Source organism: Cupressus sempervirens, chromosome 3 (assembly GCF_028749045.1).
Source record: "Cupressus sempervirens isolate cs-2001-9-10 chromosome 3, ASM2874904v1, whole genome shotgun sequence".
Taxonomy (NCBI): domain Eukaryota; kingdom Viridiplantae; phylum Streptophyta; class Pinopsida; order Cupressales; family Cupressaceae; genus Cupressus; species Cupressus sempervirens.
In genome coordinates this window covers 776,912,248-776,928,845 of record NC_143120.1, presented here as the reverse complement: position 1 = coordinate 776,928,845, position 16,598 = coordinate 776,912,248, and positions in this window count along the sequence as shown.

The window sequence follows — 16,598 nt, the reverse complement described above, 5'->3', positions numbered from 1 at the left end:
GCTACCCCTTTTCAACAAAAGTTAAGAAACTACAATCCTAGAGTGGCTGATGTAGTCTTCATGAAAGTTGATAAAATATTGAAAGCTTGCATAATCTACCCTATCCACCATTCCACTTGGGTGGCTAATTGTTGGAACAATTGATTAATTATGTATTGTTTTTGATGTTAAAAAAACATCCATATCATTTCTAGTTAGTGTATGTCATGCTCACTTGGGCATTGAAGATAGTTTTCTATATCTACCTAGCATTCTAGAGTTTTCCAAGTTCAAAAGATAGTGTCTACTGAGTTCACTCAGGAGAGAAAGGAAAGTGTGCAAAAGATGAGTGTTAACCGAGCTCACTCGATTAATGAAGGAAATGTTGGATGGAACTAGTGTTAACCGAGATCACTCAAATACTAAAGGAACTTTGTGAATATGCAATGTCAACCGAGTTCACTTGGTTAACTTAGGAAAATCATTTCTGAGTTAGTGTTTACCAAGCAAGGTAAGCTAACAAAGGATATTCTTATTTTGGCATATTGAGTTCAATTGAATTGTTTTTTGATTCTAGTTGACTAAGAAGATGAATATTAATTATTTTACGTTATGTTCTAGCCAAGTTGACAATATGAAAGATATAAATATAAGGTCAAGTTGAGATTTAGAAAGGGTGAAGGCATGGATGATAAATGAAGATTCAATGATTGTAAGAGGAAGCGAATTAGAAGGATAAGCAGAATATCCTTGTGGAGCTGAAAAAATACATTCAATCAAGAAGGATCAAGTATTCAAGCTAGAATTGAAATCTATAATTAGAAATTCAATTGTATCAAAAATCAGCTCATCTCATTGTTACTATCTAACCATTATAGAAATGATCACAATCTCTTAATAGAGTTGGCTTAACAACTATTTGTAAATTGTCCAAAGACTTCTAACAAGGCCACTCCTAATAGGGTGATTAAATCCTCTAATAGGGTCACACCTAATAGTGTGTTTTTTAACCTTTAATAGGGTTGGATCCTAATAGGGCTCACTTTAGAAGACTATAAATTAGTAACTAGTTACAATTGGTAGTTTTTTGCAAATTGGGTTTCCACATTAAATCTTGGTGTCAAATGTGTTCATGCTATTTCTCTTATATTTTTGCAACAAGTTAAAGTAATAGTAATCTCAAATAACATCTTAATATTTACATGTTATCTATTTGCCAAGAATTTTTACTGTTTACCGAGTTACAACATTTTTATGTGTATATGTCAAGCATCAGTAGAGTTCAATTTTTAGATCTTATTTTGTAATCAAATCTAAGGGATCTTGGATTTATTTTAGTGGTAATTGATTCACCCCTTCCCTCTCAGTTACTCTTATTATATTTTGAACACTAATATAGTGTTGTTCTGAAAGAAGAGTGATGAAATTAGGATCTATGTAGACTTCAAGAATCTAAATCAAACAAGTTTAAAGGATAATCTTACCTTTCCTAATATAGACCACATCCTTCAGATGGTAGTGGGCTCTGAAATGATGTCTACACTAGATGGTTTTTTAGGTTACAATTAGATTAGTTTTTCTCTAGAAGATGAACATAGCACTTCTTTTACCACCACTTGGGGTACCTTTGCAAACAATTGAATGCATTTTTGGATAATAAATATTGGCACGACTTTTAGAAGAGCCATGAATTCTTCTTTTAGTCACTTATTGAACAAAATCACCATCATTTATTTGGATGATATGACTGCCTTTTCTAGGAGGAGAAAGAAACATCTGAGAGACCTAAAAGTGGTTCTTTAGAGATGTAAGGAACATGACATTTCACTAAATCCCAAGAAGAGCATCTTCAATGTTATAGAAGTAAATCTCCTTAGTCATCTAGTCTCAAAAGATGGGATAAGAATTGACCTCAAAAAGGTCAGGGTGATTCAACAATTGTGTCTTCCTTCTCATCAAAATGGAGTTAAATCTTTCTTTTGTCATATCAAATTTTTTAGGAAGTTTGTGCTAGATGTTTCAGAGACTACCAGACCTATTGCCAATCCTCTTAGTGAAAATTGAACTTTCAAATGGAATGAAGAATCCATGCAGGCCTTTGATAAAGTAAAAACAACTATCAATCAAGCACACATCTTAGACCACCCCAGACTACAAAAGGGACTTCATAATGCATTTTTATGTGAGTGAACACACTATGTCTTGCTATAAAAAAATGAAGAAGATGAAGAGGTTACCATCTCCTTCACAAGCACAATGCTTAAAAATCATAAATCGAGGTACACACTCATTAAAAAATAGGCATTTTTAGTGGTAAAGATAGTGAAACAATTCCATTATTACATTTTGCACTCTCATGGCACAGTTCTAGTACCAAATGCTCCAGTGAAAAGTATTCTTACATGACATGAAGTAGTAATGAATAATAAGGCAACCTAGGTCTCTAAAGTGCAATAATTTGATCTAGAAATAAAACCTACCAAGCTAGTGAACGATCAAGGTTTGTGTAAGCTCATTGCTGAAGATCAACTATAGGTTGTCAATGGTGAAGCATCCCTACTTCTGGTAGGTTTAAAAGGTTAATGATTTTCTAATATTTATTTTTATTTGACTTATGGTGGGTGTCCTGAGAATCTAACTAAAAAAACCAAAAGATCTTTAAAGCTAAAATCAACAAAATTTGTGATAGTAGATGATGTGCTTTATGAAAAGGGGCTAGATAGTATGTTCTTACATTGTGTTGATAAAGACCAGCAAGGAAAGCTTCTCCAAGTATTTCATAATGAAGCATGTGGTGGAAATTATTAATAAAAAGTCACTACTTTTAAAATCCTTCAAAATGGATACTACTAGCCAAGTATGTTTGGTGATTCATATAAATGGGTAGGGTGATGCGAGAAATGCAAACTATTTGTAGATAAATCTAAGGTGGCAGCACTTCCTAAGACCTGTGGTGATAGAAGACCCTTTTAGGAAGTGAGGATTAAAATTTATTGGTTTGCTTAACCTTACCTCCAATGTAAGGCATACTCATATCCTAACTACCATGGATAATTTCACTAAGTGAGTGGAAGTGGTACCAATGAAGAAAACTATGTCTAAAGTAGTTTTCCAATTTTTGAAAGAAAAGATCTTGGTCAAATTTTGTGTCCTAGAAAAGTTGGTAATTGATAATGCCCAGAACTTCTCCTCACAAGAACTTCAACTTTTTTGTTATGACAATGGAATAAGGCTATCACATGCTTTAGACTATTTCATACAAGGAAATGGTCAAGCAAAGTTCTCTAATATGAATCTTATTTCGATTATGAGAAAGTTGGTTAGTGATAATGTTAAGGACTACCATAAAATATTATATGAAACCTTATGAGAAAAGTGTACAACTCCAAAGAGATCTATTGGTTTGACACCTTTTGAATTGGTTTACAATGTAGAGGCCCAGTTATCACTTCCACTTGAATTGGTAGCTACTAATCTCCAAAAGATTTTAGAAGATGCTACTTTTAAGGATGCACTAGAGAAAAGAATCTATTACCCGATGAAGGTAGAAGAAGAGAGGGAAAAGGTGATCAATCACATTTCTAACCATAAAATGTGAGTCAAGAAGATATTTGATTGTAGACCTAAGCAAAGAAAATTCATGGATGGGGATCAAGTATTTCATTGGGATAATAAAAGAGAACCAAAGGGTGCCCATGGTAAGTTTGAATCACCTTGAAAAGGCCCCTTCAAAATTAGAAGAGTTCTTGGCCCCAATTCTTTCATATTTTAGTATTTGGATGGAACAAAGCTTCCCCTATCCTATAATGGGTAGGACCTTAAGCTTCATCATTTTTGAGGTTCTTTCTTCTTTTCCTTTGTATATATGTTTTGTTGCATTTTTGGTGTGTCTACTTCTTGTTTTGGTTTTCATTATTCTTTCCCCTTTATTGCTTTGTTTAGTTGTCTTTTACAAAACAAGAGATGTTTAATTCATGTTTAGTCCTTGACGGTCCAAATCCCTAGTTAGAGCCAATTTTTACCTGAGATAAGCCTCATACATATTGCTAAAAAAATTAATGACTTTTCATCTAATCTGAGTTTTGAATGTGAACCTTTAACTCAATTAAGTTCAAAGTTCAAAAATCCTTTGTTCTTTTTCCTATTGGGTCAGCATGTGCAAATCTCTTATTTCCTTTCCTTGAACTTGAACTCTAAACCAATTGAGTTCAAGGTTTAAAGTTTATTTCCCTTATGCATATGTTTATCCATGTTTGGTGTTATCAATGTTATTTGTCAAATGTAGGGCATCTATGCAATTGAACTTCGAGTAATCATTTGTTCAAATATATATTTAGTCAGTCACATTTTCCTTCCTAAGGTCAATGATGATTTCATATGTTAGAACTCTTATAGTTATCAGCTTTGAAACTGAATTCTTGACCTTCAAAATGTTTAGGATTTTAGTTCACTAGCCCAAAATTTTCGTGAAGGTTGGCAAGTGGCAGTACAAAGATTTATCAAAATCTTTCTAAAAGGGTTGAATGATATAGTGTAATGAATAATTGGTATGAGGGGTGGCAGAAAGATTTGTTATGTGTGAAGGAAAATACACTCATTAATGATTAAATGCTCCTATCAAACTGGTACTTTCCATATTAAATCATGATACAAGTACCCATTTAAAGGTTGCTATAGGGTGCTTTCCTTTTTCACTATGCTATCTAAGAAATAAGGTAAGCATTCATGCTTTTATGGAATCATAAGCCATCTACAATAGGGTTGTTCATGGAAGTGCATTGTCATTTCTCCTTCATGGTGAGTCCTTTTACCTCCTCATTGGTTAGTATTACATTTCCTACTTTATTTAGAGTAGCCCTATTAAACATCTTTCATTTCCATTTGTTCTTACTAGTTTTAGAAGGGATTGTTTTAGCTATTATCTCCATGGCTAACTCTCACCTTATGTTACCTAAAGGAAAGCCTACCACCTCCCTTAATATTTTTCTTCCCACACTAAAAGATACTTTCCTAATAATGAGGACACTGATAAGCTACTAACTAGATTTTTGAAGCTGAAACCTAGGTCCATCATAGAAAAGATAGCCAAAAGTGGATTGTTTTAGGTGGCCAGCTTTCTAGAGTTAGTTCTTTTCTGAGAGCTTGTTTAAGAATGTAGAAATATGTACAATGTCACCCAAAGATGTATTAAGACACACCTAAGATAAGTTCTGTTATATGTGAACATTGTTAAAATCATGGGTGCCTTGAGGATTCTTCCATATGAACAATATGAACCCTTGACAATTGATCTTTTAGATTCTAAATTTTCATTAGACCCAAACAAATTCAACAATGCTATTGCCAAAAATTGGTTACTTAAGCTAGAGAAAGGAGGTTACCATCTCCCTCACCCTCTAACAAGAGAACGCATAATTCTTGAAATAAAAGACGCAAACACTCTCCTAAATATGGTCAAAGGAAACAAACATTCCTTTCACTAGGAAAATTGGATATATTTATTTATTCAAGCCATTCTAAGTGACAAAAAAAAAACATCAACTAAGTGAAAATTATAGCTGATAGGGTACATGAAGAACTTTCCTAAGTATCTGGAGTATTTGGTTTTTATATGAGCTCATACTTGTTGTACATATGGGTATGTTGCAAAGAATGGGTTGGACTTCCTCATGTCATATGGATAAATGAAATGCCAATATATTTATACTACTCTTCTTTGAAAAAAGAAAAGAATACAAGTAATTTTAAAAGACTTTAGGAAACTTTCCTTGGTAAATTAGTTTCTACAAGGGAAAGAGAAGAAAAGATTGACTAAAGAAGTGGTAGAATTTATATCCATCTATAGTAGCTTCTTCACTCAATTCACATACATTGAAGTTAGTGGGTATGAAGAAAAGCCTCTTAAATTACCTAGGAATTGTTTAGGCCATTGTGTTCTAATAGAAGTCTATAGAAAGGTGATTGAGGTTGATAGGAGATGCAAGGTTAGAAGGGGTTCTGGTTCTACCTTCTAGATAGAGCTCAGTCACTATAGGGGAAAAACTATATATGATACTTTTGACCTCGAACATGAACTAGAGATGATGAATCCATAGACCTACACAAGCTGTCCTGACTTTGATAGCAAGGATTTTTCTCAAACCTTGTTTGAATTATGTCCCACATTTCCATAAGTTCCTCACTTAGAATATTTTTTGGCCAATTTTGATGATGATTATGAAGATAGGTAGAGGTTGTGGTATAGGATCACCTTGAAATAGATAATGGAGTTTAAACTTCATATGAATATAAAAGGTGTGAAGGAATACAAGGATGAGGAGGTAGTTTATCCTTTATATATAGTCTAGGTCAAAGCCTTTCCTTTACCAAAAATATATTGGGGTTCTCCAGAGGAATATTACTTGCAGACTAGGACTGACCCAGTCATTGTGAGGACTAAGAATTAGTTAAAAGAGAAAAAGAAGTCTAAGATGAGAGATGCAGAGAAAGCCTCATGAGAAACTCTCATCAACTCTAGTTCACTTCTGCCTATTCATAATACTAATAATGGTGTCACCTTTTCCTCTATAGGTATTTTGAACCTTGAAGTTGAAGTTGAACCCAAGGTTCAAAGTTTGGTTTAACCTTCAAGACTAGCAAGGTAGACCCACTCTTGCACTAAGAAAGAAAATTCCCAAAGGGCTATTTTGGAAAATACTAATACAAGCCCAATTGGAGTCAAAGTTGTGGCTGAATTCTCTAGAGAGAGAGACTATGAGAAGCCATGGATCAGTGTGATCAACAACAAGTAGGTGACATGAACTCACTTTGTTCAATGATTACTAGTATTGCCTCCCCTACCTTACAAACCACTTCATCCAAAGGCACTTCCTTGGTGTCAAATTGGTTTGATTTATTAGTAAACAAGAAAAGAAGCATAGTGTCTGTAAGCATTTCATTAGAGGAAATGGTTGGGAAGTGTTTTGGAAAGATACCTAAAATAAAAAAGCCAATGATAGAAAACATACTAGGGCTATTGAACAAACAAGAGACTTGGTTGCCTATGTGTTCAAGCCTTCTGAAGATTAAAATTTGGATAACATATCACACCAAGATTACACTACAGAGAAAAATGATATTGAGCTAGCTTCAAGAGCTGTGGATATGAAAGTCTTGGATGCATGACATGGTAGGGTTAGTAGTGGCATCTAGAAGGACTAGAATGAAAAGAAAGAGTTGAAACAATCTATTTTCCTACTGGTAGAATTCATCCATAATCTACAAAATGTGGAATTTGAATGCCAACACCAAGCCATCTCCATCATCAATATGACTTCTCTAGCTAATCAAAAATTCATCAACCAAGTTAAAAGGGATAGGTTGGTCTCTTAGGCATTTGATGAATGGCTTGAATATGCAGTTTGAAAATGATGACTAATTTGGAAACAAAGCTTGGCACCTAGGCTAAAGAAAAGGAGAGATGGGAGCATGTTGTGGCTCACATCACCAAAATCCAAGAGCATGGGGTAGATAAGTTTTTGATGGAAAAATGGAATTCTAGTATTGATTCAAATACTTATATGTCTCTAGAACCAACTTAGAATGGAGAAACATGGTCATTGAGCAATGCTTAGAAGAGTGTTAAGAGCTAGTTAAAGAACTTGATTGTCTAAAAGAAATCCTAGATAATGATGTGAAGTGCATCAATATTGAGATCTTAGGCAAAAAGGAGTAACTTAATAAGAGCCTAAAAGAGATAGAAGTAGCTTTCCAAGATATGACACAAGCTCTAAAAGATAACAAAGAGATCTCTACTACAAACTTTGTCATCGTCGCCCAAATAGATTCGATGATCATAATCACTAATGAACATCTAATTATATAGATTAAGAAGCTAAAGCATGCTCATTGATTCATCACCATTTGGTACCTAAGGATAGAATAGCTAGGAATTTCATAACAGAAAAAAATCATGGATTTTGAAGTCACCTACAAAGAATGGAAATATGCAAGAGACAACTCATCTTATGGCAAAGGATACCTAGGAAATCTTGTCAATGCCACAACTACTTGACCTAGGACTAAGGCTTCTGATAAAGGGTTCTCACCTTAATACTACAAACCATAATGAAAAGAAAGAAACAACAAAAAATACAAGAACAAAATATGGACTTCTTATTATCACCCCAAATGCAGAATTACAAAATTCCCAAATACAATATACTAACCCACATGGGTGCCTTCATTATAGTAATCTGTAAGACTAAGCTACAAACTACCAGCCAGATCTATCCTAGACAATGTTTGTGCCTTTCTTAAATAGGAAATTTTATGCTACCTGAGAAGGTTCTAGACATTCAAACATAATACTTAAGGCTGATAGACCCTAACCATACATATAGTATCAGCCAAATACATCTTTGATAATTATTTTAGAAATTTTGGGTAGCCCAACTTTGGAAGGTCATAACTCTTGAACCATTTCTCTGATTAGGTATTATAACCACATTTTAGAAACTCCAGCTCATGATATATAGGATTGGTACTATGAAAATGCCCTTCTATTGAGATTTTAGACCTCATCCAGGTACTCTAAGACTTCCAACAATGAGCCTAAATATTTTTCTCCTAAAATTTCCATTGAAAATCTGCAATAACTTCTCTAATACTTATGCTGGAGAAATGATATTTTTAAGGTAGGCTTATAATTCTAAAATGAACCTTCATGTAGAAAATCATAACATTATGAGCTCATATGTAAAACTTACTAAAAATAGTAAGCTCCTAGAAATAGTAGCCACCCTATCTACTATTCCTTGTTAAAATTTTCAAAAAAATAAATAGAAAATATTTTTGGGTGATGCAAGAATGCTCTTACACCCAAGATACTCCTACATTAGACACCCAGGGTAATTTGAAAATTTGACTCAATCATGTGTCAAGTGTTCAGAGGAAAACCAAGATAGTTAACCTCCTCCTTTGCTAGCAATGATGAATCTGCTACTGGTCTCCCTTTCCATTTGACTAGGTATTCCTTGTAAGTTTTGTTCCTTGTACTTTTTCCAACATGAATGTCTCATATCTCCTCAATCTCTTGTGTAGCCAAACTTGTCTCTATTGTACTCCACTATGCTTCTGCAACTTTATCTCCATCACCTCCTTCACAACACTTTGTCAAATCTAAAAAATTAAATACTAGTAAATATTTAATTCATTAGGATACTCTACTTCATAAGCATTTCTAGAATCATGCCTTTTCACTATCTTGCACTGTCCAAACTTCTTCATCTTCAACTTATTATATGTACCCATTGGAAAACAATCCTTTCTCAAATGAACCATGACTTCATCTCCAATCTAAAATTCCTTATACGTCCTTTTCACATCTTTGTTAGCCTTGTACTATGTATTCATTTTTAAGATGTGCTTCATTACCTCCTCATGGATATTCTTCAAATGTTGAGTAAATTCTTTTGCTTCAGCACTACTTATGTCTCCTTTATCAAATTACCACAAATCATAAGAATTTATGTGACTACTCCCATATTGTTGATCTTAGATTGATTTTGACAAGTGAGTGTCAACACACTTAAGCCATTTACTTAGTTCATTCCAAACTAGTAATGCATGTCAAGTACAACATGTAAATATTAGACCATGTTGAGTTGCAATGAGTGTCGAATCACTCATGTGCCAAGTCACTCAATTCCAAGTAGATAGATCATGCCAAGTGAATTCAAGTGCCAAATCAATTGTAGATGTTGAATAGTGTAGGTGTCAAGTTTGAATAGAATTCCAATGTATGCTGAGCATTAGAGACTTCATATGCTGAGTAACATAGATTGGACATATTTGTTTGTTATAGCATAGACAACTATGTAAACCATTTTTTAGCCAACCTAAAGATAGACTTCAATATTTTGGAGATAAGGATGAATCTATATGCTAATTCCCTATGTAATTACATGTAGCCAATCAGAGAATGGGAAGGTTTAAGTGGAAAAATGGATGAATCTCAGCCATAGATTCATACCTAACCCTAAATCTCCTCATCTTCTTAAGGAGGACAAAATCCTAAACTTCTAATGAGTGTATAAGGGATTGAAGGAGACATATAGAGAAGTTTGCATGCATAAATAGAGGATTCATGGAGACTTAGAAGTTATGAAGAAGGAATGAACTGTAGAATAAGTTAGAGAAGAACAAAGGATAGAGAAAAGTATAAATCATTGAGACATCTGATCGTAAAAGGATCAAATTTGACATTGTGTAGAGGTGATCTGTTAGTAGGCAAACAAGTGCCAATTTTAGGATCTATGCTCACACATCTTTGCAGGTAATTTCAATTAAATCTCTTAATAGAGTAGTCCTAGTAGGCTGTATGAAATCCTTTAATAGGGTGCTTACTTAATTATAGGTTGAAGTCCTCTAACAAGGCACACTTCTAGTAGGGTGCTGAAATCCTCTAACAAGGTGGGACTTAATAGTCTTTGTAAGCCTTTAACAGGGCATGCCTTTCATAGGGTAGATCATGATTCATGGTCAAATCATTGTAACCTTAATTGGATATACTTTATTGCTGTAGTAGTGAAGATTTGTGGGTGTCATCCCAACCCCAATTTTACCTTCCCACTTGGAGGGTTCTTGGGTAATCATATCTCTATTATATGTGTGATTGCTTACATGTTTACATGATTTAAGGGTATTGGCTTTAGATGTTATTTCAATTTATCTATTTAAAGAATGAGATGGATGTGTGGTGAAATTTTTATGGGTTCATGTTTTACTTTTTGATTCACTGACAAACCCCCCCCCCAAGAAGTTTACTCTCTTCCTACTTGTAAATTTAACAATTGGTATCACAGCCATGTTCTCTAAAAGAGAAGCTTTGTAACTTAGAGGAAAGATCTTGAAATGGAAGTCTAGAAGTTGGGAAAGACTATTGAGAACCAAGAGATTGAAATACATCTTATACTAAATCAACTAAATGAAGCTAGAGATGCTTCAAAGAGTTCCTTGAAGAGAAGAAATGAGATTGCTATTGTAGAGAATGACACATTATACAAAGAGATAGACACCACCAAGATATTTGTAGATGGTAACTCCAATAAATTTAATGTAGTAGTTGTAGACCTAATAGAAAAGAACATAATTCAAGCTAAGAAAATAAGAAACCTCAAGTTGGAGCAAAAATCACAAGCTATATTGCTAGTTGAAGTGATTGAACAAAAGAAGAAAGTCATGGAAAACAAAGCCATGATTGAAGAAGACAAAAGAATTCTAGAAAATAGATTGGAGAAAAATTTAATAGAGCTAACCAAGATCTCCAAAATGCAATTGGATACTCTAAGTAAAATGATGAATGCCAACTATGAACTAAATGTCAAGGACATTGAAATAACCACATTGAAGTTGCAAAATCAACAATTGCATAATGATCTAAAAAGAGAAAAGGAATTTTCTAAAAGTTGCAACAAGACAAATGAAGCCATCAAATGCTTTGAGCAATTACTAAGATCCCCTAGATATAACAAAGATACATTAGGATTGGGCTACACAAGAACTGCAGAAGGAGAATCATCCAATGCTGCTGAAGAAAGGAACATCAAAGGTAAGAACTCAAAAACTACTTGTCATAATTGTGGAAAGAAAGGACATACTACTAATATGTGCAAGAGAAATAATGCAAATCAAAATGTCAAGTCTAAGAACATGACTCATTGTCATAAGTTCAACAAACAAGGTCATCAGGAACATGAATGCAAAACCAAGACCATGCATAATTTTTTTTTTGAATGATATTGCTACAATTGTTATAAGTATGGACATAGAGCTTTTGAATGCATATCCAAATCCCTGTGATCATCAAACAAGCTAGCAAAGGTAAGAAGCTATGAAAGCTCTTATAATTGGGATTACAATACAAGATTAAGCTATCACTATTTCCAAGAATATGGACAAGTTCCTAAGAATTGTATTAGGACACACTTCAGTGGTAGCTACAAAAGGCGGTTGAGTCAAAACAACATGCTTTAGCTATTTAAAGACTGGTCATATTAGTAAGCATTGTCCAACTAGGTCAAAGGCACCAAGTTAGGAATTTGATAAAAGAAAAGGCAAGGAAAATTTTGAACATATCAGAGATGAGATGAATAGGACATGGAAAAAGAAAGATGTTTGCAACACATCAAATGTAGAAGAGATCACTTCACCCAATGGGTCAAGTGATCACACCTCCCCAAACTAGGCAATCGGGAGGTATATGGGATTAATATTTAAAGTGTTATATCATACATTAGTTCCAAAATAATTTTGTACTAAAAGGAATACATTAGCATGAATGAAGATGCAAGATGTTGAAAATTCAAGATTAGATCTTTAAGTTTTCATGTTGTTTTCGAGCATGGAAAGTTTTTAATGGATGCCAAGTGGAATGCTAGTTGATGTCAAACTTGTAGTTATTTCTAAGTGATGGATATATCTATCGATGCGGAGTAATTCTAAAATTGCTTGATGCCAAGTTTATAGCTATATAAGCACTAAGCATTAAATGCAAGGGTTTTGAAGGGTATATGGTCTTTTTCTTACTCATTCTTCATCATTTCAAATTTGAGCAAGAGAAAATAGAGCAGAAGGTGACTCATAAACTTTTAAAAAGTGTGTGCAATGATTTCAGTGATTATCTCATACCAGCATGTACAGATTTTACAAGGTATTTATCACAAGCTAAGCTATGCAGTTTTACTTTGCACAAATCCTAGTTTGGTAAGAATGTAGAAGGGGAAGAGGTTTTAAATGTTCATCTTGTTAGTAACGAAGTGAAACAACTCATATTTAAGGCCATTCCTAAGATCGCCTACAAACAAGATCCTTTTGACACTTTGTTAATGATCTTGCCTAATATTATTATGGTTCAAGATGTAAGAAAATGTTATAATGGAAAGATTGATAGCATTGGAGACTTAGAAATCAAAGAAGCTTATGATATATTATGTGATAATTGTATTCTAAAAGAAGCATATAGAATTTTTGAAAGAAAGGGTTTGACCTATGCCCTAGATTTTCTTACTATTTTCAAGATTGAATGGATTAGAATTGTGTTAAGAAAAATACATGATGGATCCTTATGGATAGAAGGTGGACTGATTAAGATATCAAAAAGGATAATTCACAAGGTTAATGGCTACCCAACCCTAGATTGGCCCAAGATTCTAAGAAGTGACTCCAAGGAAGTAATATGGAACAAGAGAGAGATGACAATTGATACTATCACTGATCCACTATAAAGCTTTTCTATTAGGGTAATCTCACACAAATTTTATCAATCTAGTAAATTGAATAGTGTACCCTATATTGCACTGGATGCTAGCTACAAGCTTTTGAAGAAAAATCATACTTATGATCTGGTTGAGCTATAGTTACAACAATTGATGGGAATTCTTGGAGCAATCAAAAAAACCAAGAGTGCTCAATGTAAATTTGGTTCAATATTTATCTATATATTCTTGTATGTACCAAATACATTTCCATCCTTTGGTATAGTAAGCTAGAAAACAAATAGGTCAATAGAAATGCAGATAAATGAATTTATTGCATAGATGGGTGAAAATTTTGAAACTTTGATGACTAGCTATTTTGAAGATTTTAAGAAATCCATGAAAGAAAGAATGAGGATACCAATTTCTTTGGTTGGGTAACCTTACAATGATATATGCTTTCTTGTTGATGCTAACAATACATATGTACAAGCTACCACATTGAGGGTCAGATGGTTAAGACCACTTAGGTATGAGATCAATGTTGATGAAGCATCAACAACAATAATTGCACTCCTAGTAGAGGAAGTTGACAAAACTGCTAAAATCTTTCAGAATTGTGATGTGATGAAATCAAAGATTAAAATGGAGTTAAAAACTACCTCCACACTCAAGAAGAAAGATAAACTAGTAAAGAAGCTAAAAGCTAAATTTGGTGAAGGTGCGGAGGAAGGTGAGGAAGAAGATGAAGAGGATGAAGAGGAAGAGAAAGAACAAACACAAGGACCTCTTGCATTGACTCAAGGCTTGGGAGAGGATAAAGAAGAGGAGGAAACTAAAGGTACCATGGAAGAAGTAGCTAAGGAAGTATCTCCTCCTGTTGAGCCAAAGAAATGGAAGGCTAAGGCCAAGAAAGTTGTCAAACCTAGCCCAACCAAGCTTACTACTCCTACCACTAGAGAAAGTGCATGTGAAAACACATAGAAGGCCAAGGAGAAGATTATGGCCATAGATCAAGGAGGCCAAGTGTAGAAGAAACAAAGAAGAAAATTTGTGGCACAACCAGATTCAAATGAAGAGAGGATAGAATTAGATGAAAACAATAAATTTCAAGTAGTAAGCCATAATCCTCTATCTGATCTTGAAAACATGTGTGAAAATGTCAAGAATAATGCAGATTTATCTTGTTTAAAGAATATTGATTTTGATAAATTGGGTAAAGATGAAAAGAGTCAAGTGGAAGAGGCATTATATGCCATGATGTCAGAATTTAAAAACACTCCACTAGAATTTGCCAACACAATACCAAAATGTTTATATGATATTGTTGAACAAAAATGACATTATTTCTTTAAACTTGGAAAAATAAATAAGGGAAACCACATTAGCTCAAGTGATGCCAAATATAACAAAGGGAAAAATTGCTAAGGCTATTTAGAGTTATGTTGTTAGGTTTACACCTAAGAATAGAGCCTTTAGCATTCTTTAATACAATATTGAAGATATGGTCAAGAAGCCTACCCAAATATGAAAACTAATCTATGGGTTAACCACTATGAAACAAGGAGAAGCCAATCCCTCAAAAGGTAAGAATGATAACAAGGATGATGAACATGATAATGACAAGGAAGATGAAAATAATGATAATATAGTTGGGGAAGAAACACAAAAGAAAGATGATGACATCGCTATAGCTGAACAACAAGAAGATGAACAAAGTGTGCAGGACACATAAGTGTCGAGTGATACTCCCCCATAGGACATAGTCAAGTCAACTAAAACTATGATTGTCAAGGATGTTCCTGATGCTTTAACTTAGAACATCAATCCACTAGTTTCAAATGACTTAAAGAAAATATTGGACCAATCTACACTACATGCTAAGTTATGTGATAATCCAGTCTTGGTTAGTGTAGATGAGGTTCAAAAGGTAGTAATTAATATCACAAGGGACAAGGTGAATCCACAAGAACCACCTTCTATAGTCCCTTTAGTTACTCAAGTACAACCTTTAACACAAACAATAGTAGATACACCTACTAATGTTGATACACTTTTTAAAATTGTTGCTCTTGAGAAGAAGCAAACTGAAGAAGAGAAAGATAGTACAATTGGACAATAGGAAGTAGGAAAAATAGATTCTTCTGTACCTAAAGCACAAGACCAAGTATTTTTTGTGTCATTGTATTAGATAAGAGAAAATATAAAGAAGGTGAGAAAACACCCAAAGTAAAGGAGCAAGAAGCCATCCAGGCATTTGTACCTCTACCTGCATTTGGAACTTCTACTACAAATGTTCTTCAAAGGCCAAGCATAGAAGTTGTACCATTGTGAATCTCAATGCTAGGCTCAAGCTCTTCAAAAGCTAAAAAGGTATTTCACTATGGCGATATAACTCTTGACAAAGAGATTATTATTCCTAAGCTTGATTATGATACAATGACATTAGATCAAATAAGCATTTTGCAACAAGCTTTAGAGAAGAAGAAGCATCAAGAAATGCTTAGGAGAGAACACAAGAAAAGGCAAGTGCTTCAAGACATAAAAGACATCTTTCTAGATGCATTTAGTCTACCTAATTTTGAAGAGACCAAGCCACTACTAGAGCAAGTGTCAGATAGTGGAAAAGGTCAATAATGAAGACATTGATACTAGTACTAAACTCTTAGAGTGGTCTGAAAGGAAATTCTAGAGCAAGGTCAATGAGAAGATATCTAGAAAGATAGCACTGACTCAAGTTGCATTGGCAACAAAGGTTGAGGATGTGAAGAAGGTACTTGAGAATATATTCTCATTATACACCAAATTTTGTTACCCTACACTCTTCACACAAGAGACCAAAGATAATATTCTGAGCCTAGAGAGAAATCTAAATATATCAAGTACAAGGCTACCTCTAAACCCAGCTTAGAGTGAGAAGTATTTCCATACATTGCTTCAAACACAAAGTCAATTATCTATATTAATAGAAGAAGAGGCTAGCATAATAGCCAAATTGATATGTATACAAGTTTCTCTTGCCCCTTAGATGGAGATACTACACAAGGAGATAGGCTATGTAAAAACCTTGCTAAAGAAATACCCCAATCTTTCTACTCTAGATGGCCTAGCACACCTTGCTATCAAGCTTGCCATCCAGCTAAAATCATTGGATGTTGTATGTGACAACTAGGATGTAGCTCTTTAAATTATAATGGAGGTCCATAAATCATTTTTCAACAAGCACACTATATGTGTATAGCCCATTTGACATAAGTGTCAAAAAGGGAGAGACTAAAAAAGGTGGAGAATATCTTGTGAGGGAGAATAAAGAAAGGGGGAGAAATAGATAGGAAAAAAGCAGCATGAAATAGTAAAACTACATTGAATTCAAAGAGTACCAGC